This window comes from Orcinus orca, chromosome 12 (assembly GCF_937001465.1).
Source record: "Orcinus orca chromosome 12, mOrcOrc1.1, whole genome shotgun sequence".
NCBI lineage: Eukaryota > Metazoa > Chordata > Mammalia > Artiodactyla > Delphinidae > Orcinus > Orcinus orca.
Genome location: NC_064570.1, coordinates 10,834,098 through 10,856,386, shown reverse-complemented (window position 1 = coordinate 10,856,386; position 22,289 = coordinate 10,834,098). Strand labels below are relative to the sequence as shown.

General features: G+C 40.3%; 1 long non-coding RNA gene across 1 annotated transcript; it reads right to left on the bottom strand.

Moving 5' to 3' along the window:
* Nucleotides 1-987: 987 nt before the first annotated feature.
* On the bottom strand, nucleotides 988-2,942 carry LOC125960678 (uncharacterized). Its single transcript, XR_007470598.1, has 3 exons — nucleotides 2,781-2,942; nucleotides 1,981-2,061; nucleotides 988-1,490 (listed from the first exon to the last, which is right to left on the bottom strand). It is a non-coding gene; the product is annotated as an uncharacterized LOC125960678 (long non-coding RNA).
* Nucleotides 2,943-22,289: the final 19,347 nt, after the last annotated feature.

Below are 22,289 nucleotides of genomic sequence, written 5' to 3'. Positions count from 1 at the left end.
TAGACTTAAAAACTAGTGGGCGGAAGAGAATAAGTTGAAATAGATAAGGGTTTAAGTCACTTCAGTTCTGAGATTCAAATCACACATTAAATATCCTAAATTCCATAAAAGAGAAAATCACAAAAGACCTTTAGATAAACAAATCCAGGAGAACTCATAATAAAAATATGCGAGAATGTGGAACAGTAGTTCCCAGTGAGTCAATAGCCCTCTGCCCTTGACCCTGACCGCCAGAGCTGCACAGAATGATGACCTGCAGGGCCTCCCTCCACCAGGATACCAGAATCCATAGCACACACCCTGCTGCCAATGGTCCTGTGTTCCTGCAAACCATACAACTTGCAAGTTCTAAGAAAGGGAAATTTAAATACCTAAGTCAAGGCTAGAAAAGTGTCTCAGACATCACACGGACATTTCTTTCAACTCGGAGAATCAAATATAAATGATGACCCAGAAGAAGTTCCCTTTAAAACAGAAAAGTAAGAGGAAACAGCCTGTTTTAATCATCTTGCTTTTACCAACCTCCAAACATTTGGAAAAGTACCTAGATTCTCCATGGAAAGGAGCCACTGACTACATTTTCTTATTACTAATGAAATTTGTGTTTGTTGGGCTTCCCTGGTGGTTAAGAATCCGCCTGCCAATGCAGGGTACACGGGTTCGAGCCCTGGTCCAGGAAGATCCCACATGCCACGGAGCAATTAAGCCTGTGTGCCACAACTACTGAGCCTGCGCTCTAGAGCCCACGAGCCACAACTACTGAGCCCGTGCGCCTAGAGCCCGTGCTCCGCAACAAGAGAAGCCACCGCAAATGAGAAGCCCGCGCACCACAAGAAGAGTAGACCCCGCTCGCCACAACTAAAGAAAGCCTGGGCGCAGCAACGAAGACCCAACGCAGCCAAAAATAAATAAATAAATAGATAAATAAATTTATCTTTAAAAAATTGTGTTTGTTTTTCTTTTAAAGTGAGGAAATTGTATTCAGTCCAACAGGTGAGTAAGGGAGCTCGTGCCCAGTTTTAGTGGAAGGGACATTTGACTTAGAGTTAAGTAAGACAGCTCAGACAAGATAATACAGTAGAAAGAGGGGGTCTTGGAATTAGTTGCTTCACATGCAACTTAGTACCTACTGTTGATTCAGTACCACTGAAGCTGGTGGACCAACTTGACCTTCCTGCCTTTCGACTATTCTGCGAAACAGCAGTGAGATCCGCTCACAGGGTTATAAGGATTAAATAATCTTCTTGGAAGTGTCTGCTTCACAGTTGTAGATGCCCTATTAGTATTAGTATTCTTTTCTTTTTCCCTTTGCCAGGTGTCTTAGTCCACTTGGGCTGCTATAACAAAAAAACAAAAACTGGGGGGCTTGTAACCGACAGGAATTTATTTCATCCAATTTTGGAGGCTGGAGGTCCAAGAGTCTGGCACCGGCACGGTCGCATTCTGGTGAAGGTTCTCTGGGCTGCAGACTGCCTCCTTGCTGGGTCCTCCTGTGACAGAAGGGGCTAGGAAGCTCTGGGCCATACCTTTCACGAGAACACGAATCTCATTCGTGGGGCTCTGCCCTCATGACCTGAACACCCTCCAAAGGCCCCGCCTCCTAATACCATCAGCTTTGTGGGTTTCGACATGTGAATTCTGGGGGGACACACTCATTTAGACCAGATCACCAAGGAAACATGGAGGTGGATCACAGGTGTACAGGTGAATCCTAAATTCAGTTGTGTTTCCATTGGCCCCAGTGATTCTTACCCAGGTTGCACATTAGAGTCACTTGGGGGAGATTTTTTCAAATACTGGTGCCTACCCCCAACCCCAGACCAACTAAATGAGATTTTTTTCTGGAACTGGACCTAAGGCATTAGTAGATTTGAAAAGTTCTCCCATGTGCTTCTGATGTACAGCAAGAGCTTTAAAAAAAGAATCACTTTTGATCTCTCTAAGCTCTTTATTTGCAATGTAATTTATGGGAATAGTCACTGTTCAATTTCTAATACAATAGCCAGTGGCCACATGTGACGCCTAAGCACTTGGAACGTGGCTGGTCTGAAATCCGAGGTGCTGTAAGCGTAAAATACACACCAGATCTTCAGGACTTAATACCAAAATAAGAATGCAAACTATCTCATTAATCACTTTTATATTGACTATGTTGAAATGATAATATTTTGGATATGTTACGTTAAATAAGATACATTGCTATAATTAATTTCACCTGTTCCTTTTAACTTTTTAATGAGGATTCTGGAAGGTTTAAAATTCCATACATGGTTCACATTATAAATCCATTAGACAGCCCTACACTAGATCAGTGTTTCTTAAAGCAGGATGTGTCAGCATCACCTGGTAACTTATTAGAAATGCAAACTCTCAGGCCCCACCCCAAACTTACCATATCTGATTCTGGTGGGGCCCAGACACCTGCTTTAACAAGCCCTCCTGACCATCATATATCCCTTTTGAGCTGAGTCTCCCTATTCTCCTCCAGGTGGTCTACAATTTGGGATCAAAACACCACGTGATTTTCTTTAGGGACCTTCTGTGTGACATTAGAGACAAGAGTTCATTGAACCTAAGAGCAGCATCTTTGTTATGGATATAGGAAAAACACTGATCTAACTAAAAAATAAAAGAGGTACAACTGTATTTTAAATAAGATATCAGACCCTTGACATTCTTGAGTCTCTTCATGTTTTTTTTTTATATTACCTATGTATAACTTGTTTAGAATCTGTTAAATATCAAGAAGTTGAATACAGAAAACCACTTAAAATACATACCATGAAATTCGTTTGGCACTAGAAATAATCATCAAAAAGGTGTGTTGTTTCTGTTTCGGAGATGATGCCACCTGTCTCTGACATATTTACTTGCTCCTTGATCTGTATATTTATGCTCATAAGCTCTCTCTGGCTTCTCCAGAACGTGTTAACTCTCATCTGTCAGCCCCTTTGTCAACTCTCCTTCGAAAAAGAAAGAGAAAATTACTCAAGGTCAAGCAGCTCCCTCACCGCGAGCAGCTTAACCTAATTTGTCTGAAAGGAGCTTTGAATTCTCAAAAATCAGCCTAAATTGGAAGCTGACAAATTAGACATTGACATTCAGTGAAAACTAAGAGTTGTGTCCTTCTAACCCAAAAGAACCGGTGTTCGCAGCATCTCTGGAAGCTCTCTGGGGTTGCAGGTGGTCACCGGGCAGTAAGGACCAGTCACTCTGCCGAGGCCACCATGGGTGAGGCTCCCTCCCCATGGGCACTCCGAGGGGAATGTAAGCAGCTGGACTTAACAATTGATGGAGGCAGAGGGTGCAACAGACCCACAGTGAAATCCCCCCAAGTGAAGGGAGACAAAAGATAAAACTCACTAATCGATAATTTTGTCTAGATCATATTGCCTGGAATATTTCACCCTGCGTATGAATAACCTGAGGACAGTAAATACATATTTTTTGTTCTCTACCATAAGCAAGACATAAAAGTGGCAGAAACAGACCTAATAGGAGACTAAAACCCATAGCAACAGCAAGGAGTCCTGGGTCCAATGCTTACCTATCAAAATCTATGGGAGTTGTGATTACAAAAAGATGGCAGATCATGAAAATTTAACCATGCAAAAGAAAAAGCTCTCACCTGAGTGAAATGAAAAGGAGAGCATCATCTATGCTCAGTATAAAACACCGTTGCTTTAGTTCTTTTAAAGAATCTTCTAGAATATTAGCTAAGCCTTATAGAGTAAGTTTAAAATCAGGCTCTGGAATCAGCCTGCCCTGGGTCTGAAATCCAGTTCTGCCACTGACAACTTTTAGGACCTTCAAGAAGTTAACTTCTTTAATAGTCAGTTTCCTCTCTTGTAAAATGGTCTTGCTGCCATATATCCCATGGAATTGTTGGTAGGATTAAAAGAGATGTATTTTAAATGTTAAATCTAGTACCCAGCACATAGGAAGCGCTCAATAATTGGTAGATATGACTTTAATAACTATTGCCATTGTCAATAAAATCCCCATCGTCATTTCCAAAATGCACAGGCTCACACATATCAAAGAGGAAATCAAGATTTTTAAATGTCTACTGCAAGCAAAGCATTCTATTGATGTTATTTCCCCCTTATAAATTACCTAAACATAGGTATTACTCTATGCCTTTTCCTGGTGGGAAAAGAAGACTCAAAGATGTTAAATAACTTGCCCAGGATCACACAAGTAGAAAGAGAGCCAGAATTTATACCCAAATCTAGTTGGCTCTAAAATCCAATCTTTCCAATGTACCACGCAGTCCACATGAAACTCTTATCATTGAGAAAAGGAAAAAGAATCCTACTATAGCTTTTTGCAGGGAGGGGATAATTTTTAATTTTTAAAGATTCAAAGTTAAATTTTAACCAGAGTAAATAGGAGTGCATTACGTGCAGGAATTAGTAACGTTTTCTCCGTTTTTATTTGAGTACTCTGAGCCTTAAAGCCCTTAAACTCTGGGCTAATACTGGGTTCCATCCAACGGCAACAGGAAAACCAGTTCTCAAGAGATCGGATATATCAGAACAGATGCCCAGTTGCATATATGTTTAATTTTAACAAATAGTTTTTCATAACTATAAGGGTTTTCTATATTTATTAAAAAAAAATCTGGCACATGAGAAAATATCAAATTGTGCTATTCCACCTCCATATGTGCCAGTTATCTATAAATATAGAAATGCAATGATTATCACTAAAACTGTTACTTGTTAAATTTTTGAAAACAGATAAATTATGAACATGAATTTGAAAAATAGTTTAAGGAGTTAAGAAATGGATAAGGATCTAGAATCACTAATTCTCTGAATCAGATTGGACCCTGAAAGCCACCTAGTCCAATACCCAGAGGAGGGGTTTGAATTCACTGTATCAAGTGGTTTTCAAGCCTCTGCTTAAATACCTCCAGTGACAGCAAGCTCAGTCCTGAGATCGCTCTCATTTGCTGTGGGATCACCCTATGTGCTGAAATGCCTTCCTTATGTTTATGCAAGTTCTGTTAATACTAATGCTACCGTAAATGAAGCCACCGCTGGATGTCAGGCATCTATTAGCAGCAGTAGATTCACTACATCATAGAATCTTTAAGACAACCTTATGAGATACTCATATATTCACATGAGACACCTAACAGGACATGACTAGTAAGTGGCCGGTCTGTGTGGCTCCAAGTCCCTTTCTCTTCCCACAGCACAGCAGGACTTACAGGTGACAGGTTCCAGGTGGTATTGGTACCAAAACTGAATGAGTCCATCAGTCAGCAGTATTTCCATGGCTTAGCTGTTCCATGGCTTAGCTGGGTCCGAGTTCTTGGGTTGATGCTTCTAGAGTTAGTCTACAGTGCAAGCTCCCAGCCCCCAAACACAATTTTTCTTCTCTATGACTCAGCGTTCCCATCACTAAAGTACCTTCCAGGATTGTAAAGCAAAAGAGAAACAAATGGCAATGTAATTTACAAAGGAAAAGAAACAGCATTGCATTGAATTAAAAGAGAGAAAAGAAATTTAAGAGTTGGAGAGATAACAGTTCACATTTTATAGATGAAGAATCTGAGGTCAAGGGACTTGGCTGTTGTCATTCAGTTTGCTAAGGGTTAGAGCTGTTTTTTAAAATGATGAATGTGAAGAATTAAAATGCTTTTCAGCATCTATTGAAATAATCGTATGGTGTTTCGTATCCAGCTATGGGCTTGTTCAATAAAAGAAAATGATTCCTCTTTAATTATGCTAGAACCAAGGCTGGCTCAGATGATAGATTCCCTGGGGAGGCAGGAGGGGGTACTGAAAGTGGGAAGATGTTAAAAGTGTAAGGAATAACCAAAGATAAACTTTATACATTTCAAAATCGGACAGTGTCCCCTTTCTCTGGGCTTTGTCTTATGCACAGCAAAGTAGTGGGAAATGAATGAACTTTGTGGTCCAACATGCTTGGGTACAAATCGCTCCACTTTCTTCATCTGAATATTGATGCGATAACGCCCATTTCATGGTGCTGTTGTGAGACAGGAATGGTTACAGTGTATAAAGAATGCTGCCCGGTGCCAAGCACATAAGAGTTTCTCAACAAACGTTCATTACCTTCTCTCCCTACTTTATTTCTTCTTCTGATAATATGTTAAAAGATATAAAAATATCCACATTCACTTTGGAGAAGTGGAAACAGTAAAATTAAACTTTACGAATAAATAAAGAGAATGTGGTGTATATATATAATGGAATATTACTCAATCTTAAAAAGGAAGGAAATTTTGACACAAGCTACGATATGGATAAACCTGGAAGACATTATTAAGTGAAATAAACCAGTCATGAAAAGACAAATACTCATTGATTTCACGAGGCACCGAGAATAATAAAAGTTATAGAGACAAGAAGGGTGGTTGCCAGGGACTGGGGGGAGAGGCAAAAGAGGAGGAATTGTTTCACAGGGACAGAGTTTCAGTTTGGGAAGATGAAAAATTTCTGGAGCTGCTGGCGGTGATGGTGGCACAATAGTGTGAGTGTACATAAGACCACAAATCTGTACACTTTAAAATGGCTAAAATCGTAAATTGTATGTTACGTATCTTTTACTGCGATAAAAAAAAATCTTACCACTTTTTAAAAAAATTAAAGTTTGTGAGATTTTCTGAGTGTTATCAATTCTGAATTAAAATTGTAACCTGAGGATTTCCAAGCCAGGCATTCCCCCATCTATAAATCCCCAGAAAGCCTAGGTCAGGGTTATCAGGGTCCCACAGCACATCCTCTTGGCTGGAACCGAGCCCAGCAGAAGCACAGAGGCAGGGCCCAGAGCACAGAGGGGCTGAGTCACCCACACCCAGGAGCCTGCAGTTTGCAGCAGCTACAGAGCCACTGCTGTTCCAAGCTCAGCGGTGGTAATCCTTGCGGCTCTGGAAGCTTTCACCACTCTCTCCCCAGTGCTGATACCGAGGCTGAGAGATAGGAAAAAGAGCAGGCTTCATCTTTTATATTTTCTCATTCAACTCACTCTAGCCCCACATTTGTAATAATATTTCTATCATCATAATAAAATAAAATAAAATAACGCATGTCAGCTAACATCATAGTATTAGGGGAAAACTTCACTGTAAAATCCTGATCATGGTGGCTCATCCTAATCGCTAGCTCTGCTGAACTCTTAGCTCTGACTGTCTGTACCATTCAATTGGCATTTGTCACTTGGGGCTTGGTGACATATCCTTTTTTGTTGTCTTGTATTGTCATCTATCACAGAGTCAGAGTCGGTAAATTCTCTAACAAAATTTGACATCATCATTGCCTTGGGGTAGATTGTGCATCCCTCGTCTGTAGAAGAAAAACACAGGCAGACCTTTTCTGTTATTGTTCAGCATATTTTCTCCGGCTTTGCTATCTAAACCAGTGTGATCTAAACTGCCACTTGATATTTGAGGCCTGTAGCCTCTCTCTCCATACTGTCACCAAAATTATCTACTTAAAATGCAGATCCGGTATGTCCCTTCTATGCTGAAAATCATCCCATTCATCTGTTTGCTTTGAACGCGGTACTTGAGCAACAACTAAGTGGACTTTGTGCCCGGCCCCAAGTAGGTTGCTGAGGTTGCGAGGATGAGATGAGATGTTCTGGGTCTCCAGGAGCTCACAGTCCAGTGAAGAGACTGACATGACACCCACTGCAATGTGATATGGATGCTAGCAGACATGCGTACAAGGCATCCCAAGACAGGAAAGAACATAGTGTGGGGGGTTAAGGACAGCTTCACAGAAAATGCACCTTCCCACTGGATAACCCCCGATATGGGAATCTCCATTCCACCCTGGGGAAGTCCTTGTTTCCTTTGGACTTCAGTACTAGAAGGCTGGAATTAGGCGTAACCATCAACAAGAGAGAACTCTGGAGAGACAGCACTTTTGAAGCAACTGATCTAGGAGAAGATATTTGCCATATATGTATACTTGACAAATAATCTTAGAATATACACGGAATTACTATAAATCCATAAGAAAAACCAAACAACCCAGTTTTTCAAAATGAGCAAAACACTTGGACAGATACTGCAAAAATGGGCTATCCAAATGACCAATAAGCACATGAAGTGATGCTCAAGGGAAAAAAGGTATATTCGTCAGAAAAAAAGGTATATTCATCAGAAAAATTCAAATTAAAACAACAATGAGGGGCTTCCCTGGTGGCGCAGTGGTTGAGAGTCCGCCTGCCGATGCAGGGGACACGGGTTCGTGCCCCGGTCCAGGAAGATCCCACATGCCACGGGGCGGCTGGGCCCGTGAGCCATGGCCGCTGAGCCTGCGCGTCCAGAACCTGTGCTCCACAACAGGAGAGGCCACAACAGTGAGAGGCCCGCGTACCACAACAAAACAAAACAAAACAAAACAAAAAAGAACAATGAGATATCACTACACACTTGCCAGGATGGCTAAAATGTAAAAGATTAAAAATACTAAGTATTGCTGAAAATGTAGAACTGGATTTCTCCTCCACTGATGGTAGAAGTATCAATTATTATAACCATTTTGGGAAACTTTTTGCCAATGTATACAATGGTATAAGAATGTTCACAGCAGTGTTTTTCATGAGCCATGAATTGGAAACAATTCAAATGTCCATCAACAATAGAATGAGTAAATATACTTTAGTACATCCATAGAGTGGCATACTAAACAGTAATAAAAAGGGACAAACTTACACTACAAACAGCATTATAGTGAATCTCACCAACATAATGATGAGCAAAAAAAAAGCAAAATACAAAAGAATTCAAAAATAGCCAAAACGAATCTGTGGGGAATAAGGTTCAAAGTAATGGTAAGCTTTAGTGGGTATGTACTGGGAGAGGATAGGATGGAACTTTCTGGAATACTGGCAGTATTCTATAACTTGATTTAGGTATGTGGGGTTGGGAGGATTCGTCAAGCTTTACATGTACGATTTGAGTACTTTACTGTATATATACTATTCCTTAACAGGATTAGTTGTTTAAATGATTACTACCTTTGAGCCCTGGTATCTTAGCTGCTCCTGCCTTCCACCTGCCAAAGTCTCCGCATCAGGTGCAAGGCCCATTTATGGTTAGAGACCCCTCTGTCCATAGTAGGTTGAGAGAGTTTATATCAAACAACCACAGTCAGTAAGTCAAATGTTTTCTATGTACAGATTAAACCCTTTATGCTTCCCTAAGGGATGGCACAGCCTTGGTGATCCCCTCTCCTTGGTTGTAGAGAGAAGATGCACGGTGTTAAGAGACATATTCAGTGGACAACTTTTTCCCTTCTGCAAGCAAAGTTGTCAAAAGGAGAGCTTGGGTGAGGTAAACTGGAAGGACATTCTGTTCTGCAGCACGCACAGCTCCTTTGAATATTTAAAATACTGGGCGTCAAGTCAGGGGCCAAGGCCCAAATTTTCTCTTCTAAAGGAGTTCTGCAGCCAAATTTAGCTGGGTAGAAGTTTGTTACAGGAAGTCTAGGTCTCTGACGAGCAGGGGTTGAATGGTCTCCATCTTCTTAATTGAATGAGAAAATATCTGTAAATCTGCAATGCTGCGGCAGTGTCTTCAAGAATGGTTCCTCACTTAAGAGTTGTCCTTAGTGATTGGGCTGTGTCAATTCCAATGCCCGACAGAGCAGATACAATTAGAACAATAAGAGCTGAGGACAGAGTCTTTTTGGTGACATGACTGCCTCACGGGACTTTCTCATCTGCATCAACTGAGGCAGTGTAAGATAAAAGCATCGAGTTCGGAAGATCTGAGAGCATCCGGACTGAAACACCATGGGAGGATTAAATAAGGCTCCACGTGTCCCCCTAGAAAGTGCCTTCCAGTTGTTAGCCGTGCGGCCCTCCTGCACACGCAGACTTCCTTCCCCCCTCCTCCCCTCTGCACTCAGCCTGTACCGAGCAGCGTCTGGCATCTGCTTCCCATAGACCCCCTTAAACACACTGTCAAATGTGGGTCCAGATAAAAGTAGTAAAGACAGAAAGGAATTATGTAATCAATAATTCGTATATTTTATCCTTGTTTGAATTGCCTTCCCATCAAGGCAATAAAGTCTCTGCATTCTTAGAACGAGTCCAACATCCATCTCCAGCCATAGGTGAACCTCTCATAGGTGGATGCTGACTTCCAGTGCAAAACCTTGACAGCCTGATGTGAGCTTGATCCACGTATGTTTTTATCCTTATTAGACCTGGTGCTGCACAAATCCAAAAAGGGAACACTGCTCCCGGGGGGAACAATGACCCCCCCATCCCCCCATGCTCTCTTAGCTGTTTATGCCATAAATCCTGGGGTAGTTTTGCTGACCCCAAGAAAAATAGCGCAGTAGGGTTTGTCTTTGTGTCCTAAATGCCTCCTATTCTTGATTTTCTTTTCTTTTTCTTTTTTTCACTGCTCCAAGACTCCCTTTCTTTTTTAGGTACCATTCTACCCCGAATAAACCTATGGAATGCTTCAAGTGGCCCCAACCAACCACTGCTAATGTTAAGTTTTGTTATAAATAGGTAATAGCTTAAGATGTGACCACTGATAGGGATGTTTTGTATTTTAAGAGTTTGGGGAGAGCCCCCAGGGCTTTTACCCTAAACACTTTTCTATTGCTCTGTTCTCTGGGTCTCATGAGACAGGCATTCAGAGGAACCACCTTTCATCTGATGAGATCTGAGATTGATGGTACCACCTGCTGACAGAGTGTCCCTCTCTGCCTCCCAAAATCTTGGGTGAAGGCTGACTTGTCAGTCTCTACCAGAAGGGATAATGAACCTGGACTAAAATAACTTGGCTAATAAATGTTGTACCCAGAGAATAGCAGAGCTGAGCCTTGAGATGTAACAGGGCCTGGTGGCGTACATGCATAGCAGAATTCCAGAGCTAGAATTTCCAGGATGTGCTGATTATCTCTTTACAGGGAAGTAACAAGAATAGATTAAGGCATACAGAGATAATACTGAAGCTTCTAGCAATTCTATACTGCCCAGAACTCAGGCTGTTCAAGGCCTTCTGGTCCTACCGCAAAGCTGGTCAACACATCAGTGTATACAAGAGTTTGAATTCATTGTTTTCCATAATTACAGAATTGGTGGAGATTCTGAAGATAAGTCAGGATGGGGATCACCAGCTTGTATCTGCCTGATTTTAAACTCTCCATGGGAAAGGAGAAGGCAGGTGTGACCAGCTTGGAAACTCTCCTCTTCTGCTTCAGCAAGGCTGCTGCATGCCAACCACCATGCTAGATTCTGGGGATAATGAGTTCAGTGTTTGACAACTTGAATTTGAATTACCAGAAGACAACTGGAAATACTAGAGGGGAGTTCAGGCAGGACGTCAAGACTCGAGACATGATTTTAAAGTCATCCACAGGGAAGACATGGTTGAAAACAAGGGAGCAATAAAACTGCCCAGAGAAAGCTTGTAGAATGAGGAGAGAAACAGGTGAAGGTGGTACCAAGGGGAGAGTCAACATTTAGGTAGAGGATAAAGGGAAAGGCACCAGGGAGGATTAAAGGAATGAGTATTCAAAAGTGGGAGGAAAAATCAGAAAAAAAGAATTTCAAAGAAGAAAAATAAATACTGGTGTCAGGCTACTGAGAGGCCAGGTAAAAGGAAGACAACAGTAGATGATTGGATTTGACAATTAGGAGCTGATTTGACCTTTCCCAGAGCAGTTTCAGTGAAAAGGGGTGGGGCAGCAGCAGAATCAAATTGTGCTCATGGGTCAAGTGTAGGTCAGGAAAGAGAGGCATTCCTTCTAAAGGGAGTCTGAAAAGGATAATAGTTGAGGGAGAACTGAAGTTGTTTTGTAGGGTATGTTTTTCTCCTAAAATGAAGGAGATCTAAGTATGTTTGTAGCCAGAGGGGGAAGAAGCCAGTGTAGAGAAAGAGTAATTGAAGATTTAAGAAAAAGAGGGAATAATTGATGTAACAGAGACTTTGGGGAAACAAAAGGAGATAAAATCCAGTCCACAAGTGCCAGGGTTATCCTGCAGAAAAAGGAAAGAAAGGGAGGGGAAAAAAAAAAAAAAAACCCAAGCTAGTAAATCAGAGGGCAAGAACTAGACAGAATTCATCCCCATGGTTTCAGGGTAGCAGGGAAGGAAAGCAAGGAGAGAGCTGACAGGTTGCATTACTCAGAACTTTCCTCTTCTTCCGGTTTGAGTGAGATCCTGGAGCAAGTAAGGTGGGAGGCAGAAAGTGGAGGGGAGGCACAAGGAGGGACCCATAATCAGAAAGCAGTACTTCTGAGATGATTACAGGGGTAATCATTGACACATGTCCCGGTGTAGTCATGGCTGTGGGCAATCCAGCGCCATGATGGGCAATGAGGGAAGGAAATCAAATGTTTTGAATCAAGATTTGAAAACAAGAAGGACATTGATTGGACATCAATATATAGATGAGCACAGCCCACAGCCCAGTTCTGTGTTTCCAACGCTAGGATCAACACCAAGGTGAATTTAGCGAGCAGCCCAGAGCTGGGCTTGGAGGATGGAATACATCAGAACACAGATCAGACCTTACATAATATCACTATGTGTTACTCATCCTGATTTTTTGTCTGGTACCTTTAGAGTTTTCCCATTGCTGAGGGTGCCCTTTCTATCCTTTCCTTTTTATTTTATTGATATTTTTATCCCATTCTAATATTTTTTTCTCATTTAAGTATGTTTCTTATATAACTTTTTATTTACCATCTCTCTGCAAAGCCATACACTCTCGGTTGGTTGTTGAGAATGAATAGGCTTGGGGAGAAAAGAGAAAAGGGAGGACAGAAAAATTCATCTTAGCTCAGTTCTCCCATCCTTGGTTCATTTTAACCCTTGATACCTCTCCATTTCCCATTGGTTTCCCCTAACACTCCAGGGGATGAGGGAAATGGTGAATAATGGTTTTATGGGACAATACTATTCCAACTCATCCTTTCTCACCACCTTGTCTTCCATGTTTGAATTCATCTGCCGTTATTTAAAGATGATATCAATTCCATGAACTCTCTAGGGAATGCAATGTAACACAGACGTTTAGGAGAGGACCATCCTGATCTCCAGGTGAATAAACCCCCAAATCATCCCAGTAACACTTTGGGATGCCATGAGGCTCCAGAAACTGAGACTGGATGGTGAAAACTTGCTTTTCTTCCTCTCTAGAAGCCAACAGGACTGCAGCCGTATCATTTAACTCCCCACAATGTGTCCCCAGTGAGGGGAGTCACTCCCGGAAGGCCAGCTCTGATGAGGTAAGTGCAGGCCTCCCAGCCCTGGTGCTCTCAGGCAAGAGCTGACATCGTGTCTCCCAGACGTGCACAATTTCCTCTGCAGGGCTGTCAATCTAGCGCATTTTGTGACAACTAAATTTACCGGAAAAAAATTCAAAATTATTTCAGCGGCAGCCAGCTTCTGAAAGTTTCCAAATATACTTTTTTAGCTCTCTATTTCCCTTAAGCCATATGATGTCATTTGCCTCTCAATCCCTGAGTGCCAAAAATTCTGCTTTCATATCTTTGAAATTTGCCAAACGAGAAAAACCGCAGATCTTAGTTTGGGTTCTTATCTGCCCCGCCCCGCCCCCTCCAAGAAAAGACCAAAATTACTTTCTATAATTTTCAAAGTAAAAATATCAACAACAACAAAAAAATCACAGCTCACAAATCTGTTAAATCTTTTACCATGTTTCCCCCTGTTTGGACTAATGGGCTGTCCTAATTTTATTCAGAATTTTCACTTCAATAGCTTGTCAGCTGCCTTTTCAGGATACACCTAAACCTGAAGCCCCGGACTTGACAAGTAACCGAGAGACTGATTTTCACATGCAGTACTTTGCTTTAGGATGTATTCATTAGTGATTTTTGAAGTCAGAACATTTCCCCACTGATTTGGAAGTTTCGTGGGTTCTTGCTGTGTATTTACGAAGCTTTTTAGTTCACCTAAAAGAGAGGGGGGAAAAAGCCTTCATTCTGCTTCCCTTTCTAATTACAGTCCCATTTCCTTAGCAAGTCCTTGAAACAAGAATTCCCCAAGTCTCTAATCGTCTCTCTAGTCATAATCTCCATAATTGTGTCCCTTCCAGATCCCTTCCTGGCACAGCCCAGAAAATGATTTCCTCCATGTGGTTAAAAACCTTTCATTTGATGCCAGTGAGGACTTGTTTTCTCCGCTTGCCTTCTCGGGCCTTAATGCTACATTGGATGTGACTGATTGCTACAGGCGCCTTTCCGATCCCCAACGAGTGACTGTAGCCCTTTTCCATTATCTTATTTTAGGGGCAGACTAAACTCTGCCGGACAGGATTATAACTCTGGTGTTCCACCAGGTTACTACCTCCTCTCCATTTTCTTTTACCCATTTAGTTGGTCAGTTCAAGATAAATGCATTATGAAGAGAATTACCTCTCCCCTAACTCCACGTCACGTAAAAAAATCAGGGTTCGCTGATTTTAATATATTCTTAGACTAGTGATTCTCAAACACGGGCAATTGTGTCCCTAACCCCACCTCCAGCCCCCAGGGGACACTGAGCAATGTCTGGAGACATTTTTGGTGGTGACGACTTGGGGGAGGGGCTGCTACTAGCATCTAGCGGGTACGGACCAGGGATGCTGCTTCCCATGCTGAAGTGTACAGAACCGCCTCCAACTACAAAAAGTGATCTGGTTCCAGATGTCGATACTGAGGAGGGTGAGAAACCTTCCTGTAGAAGAACCATTACCCAACCACAATAAGCCCACAGAGATGATTTCTTAGATGTCTCTGAACACCCAGCCCCTAGAGGATGGGCATAGAAGAATTAGTTGTTGGTGAGTCTATTCACTTTAAAAACACATCTCTCACAGGAATGCTAATGATTAGCTATCTTCAATAGTAGAGAATGGTTATTGACAGTCTAACTAGAATTCTCTTTTGCTGCAGGTTAGACCCTTTCTTCCTTGCTTTGTCCTTACTGAAGAGGGAAACAGCTGCACACCCTCTCCTATGTGAGGTATCAGCAGTCCAGACGGCCACCATTTGAACCCTGGGAAACGGAGTCAGGTCGTGAGAGGGGAGTACTTATTTTCCTGGGGATTCTATGCTATTTCCTCCTATCTCTGTTGGGGGATTCTACCAAAGATACTCTAGGACTGACAACCAGGCTCTCTTATGCCTAGATTAAGGCTCTCTTAAATGAGAGGAAAAATCTATCCTGATAAAGTGCTGAGAAGGGTCTCTGGGGAGACGGGAGCATCCCCAGGTATGAGAAAGTCAAGCAGCCGTTTCATGGACAAAGTCCCTAAAAGCTTTCCCAACCAGCTCCTGGGACGTATGCTCCTGAAAGAGGGGCTTCTAAGTGAAAGCATGAGTTCAAGGGCACAAGTGGCAAGATCCAGGCAGCAGGGAACAGACTTGGTGATCACCGTAGCCGGGGCTGCAGGTGGGAGACGGAGGTGAAGCGGAAATGAGGTCAGCATCTGGGAGGAGGAGCCAGAGAGAAGCACGCAGAGCGTCCTGCAGGGGCACGACTCAGCGGGACCATCTTCTACTACCGTCGGGTGGCTCCCTAGAAGCACTTTTTTTCATTGACTTTTTATGTTGTGAGTTCAAACTGAGCCCCATTACGCAATTACCCTAGGAGCACTCTGAGGAATCGGAATCCGGCCGAATCCCAAGGGGGTACTGCCCTTGGGTGTCATGATACTTCTGCACAGACACTCGTGTTAGGACCTCTGACTTTTTAAAAAGTTGTTAAATGACCAAGTATCTCATGATGTAGGAACCTGAGTGTCTTTTTGACTCATATGATCACTAAGTTTGTAGAATAATCTCCTTTGCTACCTACTTTTGATTATTTCCCAAACAGGAGATAAGGCTTACAAAGGTTTAATTAATCTATATAAAAATATATAATTTAATTATACATAAAATTATATATAGCCATGTCAAGTTAACAGTTTTTGCACCAAACATTTCACAAGACTAGCCATTAGAAAACTAGATTAGCTGGTTTGGTTTCCATGCCCTTTTACACACACTGATCATTCCTTAAAGAAGTTGTAGTGAATAATGAAAATGACTAATGCTGAGCTGGACTGGACTTCCCTCTACTTCCATTGCAACAATTTGTCTGGAATGAACTCACGCCTTGACTGACGATTTTACTGGGTCTTTCTTTGCATTAGATTTCCTCATGTGTTTAGGAATTTTGAGTAAGAAGTTACCTGTTACTCTCTCTCATTCTCTCTCTCTCCCTATCTATCTTTTCTCTATCTCTCTTCCTCTCTCCTCCCCATTTATTGACCATTGCTCCACTCCTGTCTGGAACTTTTGTGATCACTTCTCCATGCCTCCCTCTCACCACACCTGCCACCACTGAAGTAGTTCTAAAAATGACATTTCTGGGCTCCTAATCTATGATGTTACTGTGGCTATCCCAGATCCAACCTCCAGTCCAACTGGCCACTCAATTCATTCCTTAGACACACGGTAGTGCTTTTGTCCTGCTCCATCCCTGCTCCTAGTACTAGGCAGTGGGTCCTAGTAGGTCCTAGGCTGATCAGGTGCCATCTGTCCAGCCTCCTCTCTTGGGCCTGGGGCCTGGGGGATGGGCGGTGCCCTAGGCTTTAATCAATGAGTGTGGTTCGCAAGGCTTGTCTTATAAGGAACATGTTTAGATGTTACTTCCCACAGAAGTTAAACCCTCAGCCATAGATCTCCTCTTCTGGCTTCTAGACCTGTAGGCCAACTCCACTCAGCACTTTAAATTGCTATTGTTTTGTAAGCCCAGCTATTTCTTCGCTATGATCCTTTAAAAAAAAAGAAAAGTTTAAACTTGCATTGCTATTTGTTTGGAAAGGCGGGGTGCTCTGAAGCATGAGCCTCTATGCCATCTGGAGAGGGAGGCTTCCAATGAGTGCTTAATTTTTTATTAATATTTATTTTTTCCTAATTAGAGGAGTAATGGATATTCATTGCAGAAAATTTGGGAAATGCTGGAACTTATAAATCCCATAGCTCTGAGATAACCACTATTAATACTTTAGCATAGTTCCTTCAAACCTTTGTCTCTATACATTTACATACATGCACACACACACATACACACACACACACTGAAAAAGTTCATGCTGTACATTCAGTTTGGTTTTCTGCTTTTATGACCAATTACTGTTTTTCATGTATCCCAAATATAGTACCTACTCACTGGTAGAAAATTCATAAAACACAGAAGTGCAGAAGTTATATTTCCTCTAATTTCACAAAAGGTAGCCACTGTGAAAACTGTACTATTTCATTCTTCACATTTAACAAATTTGGCTAATAAGGTGCATAATTTTGAACTATGCTTTTTTTCACAACATTATATTTTCATAATATTAGGGGCATTTTCCAGATCATCGATATATGGTTTGCAGTGCTACACAGCTCAAGTTTTGTGCTTTTCCCTTGAGTAAAGGTCAGAGTATATAACCTATGAATTTTGTACATTTTTGTAATTTTTACTTTTGAAAATGCACTCAACCCTCAAAAAGAATACACATTCTCAGCTTAATATATAATCATTATTTCAATCTCAAGTGTATTCTTTAAATTTTCTATGCCATTATTTATCTTTTATCTCCAAGATCTTTGAAGATTATGTTAAATACATTCACAAAAGTTTTCAATTTGTTTTTTCTTCTAATAAATTTTGATTAATGTGTTTAGTTTAGGTAAATGTCTCTTAAAAAACATTTTCATAATTAATGCATCTTTTATCAAAATAAAGGAACTTCTTTGGCTTCATGTTTTTACCTTAATTTCTGTTTGTCTATGTTAACTCTGCCACCATGTATGCTTTTTTGCTGTTGTTTCCCTGATAAATATTTGAAAAACATTTTATTTTAACTTTTTTGTTCGTTCTTTACTGAGAAGTGACTCTTGTAAGCAGGTTATAGTGATATTTTATTTTATTTTAATCTTTGTTCTCTATTTACCATCATACATGGTATATGTGGACTTATTTTTATCATTTTTAAGTTCTTTGGATATGATTTTTGTTTTTTGCTGTTTAGAGAACATTTTCCTGTCTTTATCTTCTTTAGTAGTGTGTAAGTATATGTTTCATTTATGAGTCTCTTACTGGTTAGATTTATCCTTTCAAAAACATTTTTCGTTGGGGATTGAGTTCAATTACCTGAAATAGAAAATCATCCAGACCTGGACTCACTGTTCTCACAAAACAGAAAGTCAGAACAGTCAGAACTTGTGCAGCTGCTCCCCAGGGTCCCCCATATTTCAGGGTCCTCCTCTCTCTCTCTCTGCTCCATCATCCTAAGCATAAGCTTTCAACCCATGAAGCCGTCAATGTCCCAGAGGATGATTATATCTTCGACCTCCCATCCACATTCCAAATGCAAAGAAAAAGAAGGGAAGGGGCAAGGGAAGAAGGAGGGGGAGGAGAAGACAGAGAAGGAAAGAACAGGAAGGAAGAGGCAGTTGTCGGTATGTGTGTAGCAAAAGCCAGGACCTCGGTCAACTTTCCCTACTGTCTCACTGGCTAGAACTGTGTCACACAGCTACCTCTAGCTGCAGGGAGGCTGGGAAAGAGGATCTTATCTGGGTAGTTTGCCACTCTGAACAAAACTGGGTTTTTCTTAGGAAGGAAGAAGGGAGAATATATTTTAGGCAAACAGAAATTGCTTACCCATTATTTGTGAGGTTGTTGAAGTCAAGAGTGAAACAATGTTTCATCTGCTTGCTTCTTCTGCTCACCCCCAGTCCCAACCACAGCTCCACTCCTGCAGGACCACATTTTAATTCTGGGTATTCATGAAGTTAAGCATAAATTTTAAACCTTTTTTTTCCACTAAATTATAATTTTGTATTATATAACTTTTCTTTCAAAGGTTTTAAAATCACGCTAAAGTTTTGAACACTTTCAAACATTATAAATCCTTAAATTTAAAAGTATTGAGTTTCACTCTGCAGATTCTTTTAAACCAAGAAATTGCCTGTCTTACATTTTGGATTTTGGTTCTTTTCTTGATTGTCTAAAATATGTATTGAAGTGATTTTTGAAAATATGTGTATGTAGGCGGTGTACTCTGTGCTCTCCTATGTAGGAAACTCATCAAACTCAACATTCCAGAGCCTAACTTGTGCATCACATTTGAAAACAGTTGACATTAAAAAGGGCCTCAACTCATTTAGGCCCCTGATTACTTTATAGCTGATAATTAACTTGCTCTTCTCTTAAGGCCAGCCTCAAAATTGTTTAATTCCAAAAGCAAGAAAAAAATGTAATTCCAAAAGCACTGATGAAAACAGCACACATCTTAAGTGAAGTTTTCTTGTAATACGGAGGCAGAAAACATATTTCATACCACTAACAAGACTTCTGAAAAGGTATTTCTTCCACTACTCTCTTTCCTTAAAGTTCCATCCTTTATAGCAGGCCCCATCTCACTGCATCTGTGATCCTCCTTGAACGTCTGCCTTTCTATACCCTCCAAACTCTGTCCATATGCTTTTTATTTTATTTTTATTTTACTGAGATATAATTGACATACAACATTATATTAGTTTCAGATGCACAACATAAGATTTGATATTTGTATATATTGCAAAAACTCACCAAAATAAGTCTAATTAACATCCAGATATACTTTTTATTTTCAATCTATTTTTTTAATTTACTCTTTTTGGTATACAGTGTATGGATTTTAACAAATATATAGAGTCGTGTCATGTTCACCCCAACCAGGAAACAGGAAACATCACCGCAAATGTTTCCTCATGCTGCCCCTTCGTGATCAAACCCTCCCTCTTCCTCTAACCTATGACAACTACTGACCTGTTCTCCCTCTCTATGGTTTTACATTTCCCAGAATATTATATATATGGAATTATACGATAAGTAGCGATTTGAATCTGGCTTTTTTTTCATTAGCGCAATGCATTTCAGATTCATTCATGTTGTCGCATGTATAAATAGTTTGTTCATTTTTATTTCTGAGTAATATTCCATTGAACGGATACACCACAGTGTGTATATCCCATCACCAGTTTAGCAGGTGGACTTATGTCTCCAAAATGATGTGTTCCAGTCCTAACTCCCATTACCCATGAATGTGACCTTATTTGGAACTACAGTCTTGGCAGATGAACCAAGTTAAAATGAGACTGGACACGTTAGGGTGGACCCTAAATCCAATGGATCACATCTTTATAAGAATAGGGAGAGATCACTCAGCCATAAAAAGAGACACATTTGAGTTATCTGTAGTGAGGTGGATGGACCTAGAGTCTGTCACACAGAGTAAAGTAAGTCAGAGAGAGAAAAACAAATACCGTATGCTAACACATATATATGGAATCTAAAAAATATTTAAAAAATAGTCATGAAGAACCTAGGGGCAAGATGGGAATAAAGACGCAGACCTACTAGAGAATGGACTTGAGGATACGGGGAGGGGGAAGGGTAAACTGGGACAAAGTGAGAGAGTGGCATGGACATATATACACTACCAAACGTAAAATAAGGTAGCTAGTGGGAAGCAGCCGCATAGCACAGGGAGATCAGCTCGGTGCTTTGTGACCACCTAGAGGGGTGGGATAGGGAGGGTGGGAGGGAGGGAGATGCAAGAGGGAAGAGGTATGGGGACATATGTATAACTGATTCACTTTGTTATAAAGCAGAAACTAACACACCATTGTAAAGCAATTATACTCTAATAAAGATGTTAAAAAAAAAAGAATAGGGAAAGAAAGATTTGACTACAGAGACATGGAAGAGACATGGGGAAGAAAGCCACGTGACAACGGAGACAGACTTTGGGGTGATGCGTCTACAAGCCAAGAGACATCGAGGCTTGCTGCTGGGTGCCACCAGAAGCTGGGAAGAGACAAGTAAGGATTTTCCCTAGAGTCTTCAAAGGGAGTATGACCCTGCCAACACCTTGATTTTGGACTTCTAGCTTCCAGAACCATCAGAAAATACATTTCTGTTGTTTTAAGCCACCCAGTTTATAGTACTTTGTTATGACCGGCCTGGGAAACTAATGTAACCAGTTGAAGGCTATTTGGGCTGTCCACAGTTTGGAGACTAAATTATGAGTAAAGCTGTATAAAAATTCATCTATAAGTTTTTGTGTGAAAATAACTTTTTATTTCTCTTTAGTAAATTAGGAGTCAGATTGCTAGGTCATATGTTAAATGTATGTTTAGTTCATAAAAACAGCCATAATGTTCACCAAAGAATCCCTAATATTTTGTATTTCTACAAGCAATGTATAAGAATTCTCATTGCTCTTCAACCTCACCAGCACTTTGTTTTATCAGGTTATTTTTTGTTTGTTTTTCTTTCTTTTTTTTAACTTTAGTCATTTCAATAATTGTATGGTGGTATCTCATTGCAGTTTAATATGCATTACCTTAATGACTAACAAAGTTGAATGATCTTTTCAGGTCCTTAAATGTCACCCATATATCTTCCTTGGTCAAATATCTTTTCAAATCTTTTGCCCATTTCTTATTAAAGTATTGGCTTTCTTATTGCCAAGTTTTGAGAAATGGTTATATATTTGCTTACATGTACTTCATCAGATATATGCTTTGCAAATATTTTTTCTTAATCTATGGCTAGTCTTTTCATTTCTTTATTAGTGTCTTTTGAAAAACAAAAGTTATTAATTTCAAAGAAGTCCAATTTATCAATTTTTAAATTTTATGGACTAAGTTTTTGGTGTCATCTAAGAACTCTTTGTCTAACCCAGTGTCACAAAAATTTTCTCTTTATTATTAACTGTATTATTAACTTACTATATTTTTAATTGCTCCCCTTTTATTCCTGATTTTGATCATTTGTGGTATCTTTCTTTTTTCCTTAGCCAGTCTGGCTAAAGGTTTATCACTACTTTTTTCTTTTCAAAGTTTCTTTCATTTTCTCTATTATTGTTATATTTTTAATTTATTCTTTTAATTTTGTTGATTATTTTATTATGTTTAATTTTGGTTTAACTTACTATTCTTTTTCTAGTTTCTAAAACTAGAAGTTTAGATTATTTCAGATCTTTTTTTCTTTTCTAATACAAGCATTTTAATGCTATGAATTTTCCTGTAAGCACTACTTTAGCTGCATTGCACAAATTTTGATATGTTGTAGCTTCATTTTTGTTTGGTTCAACATGTCTCCTAATTTCTCTTAAGATTCTGTCTTTGACCTATGGGTTATTTACAAATGTGCTGTATTATCTCCAAATACTTGGGAAAATGCCAGATATCTTTCTACTTTTATATCTACTTTAATTCCATCACAACCAGAAAACACATTTTGTATGA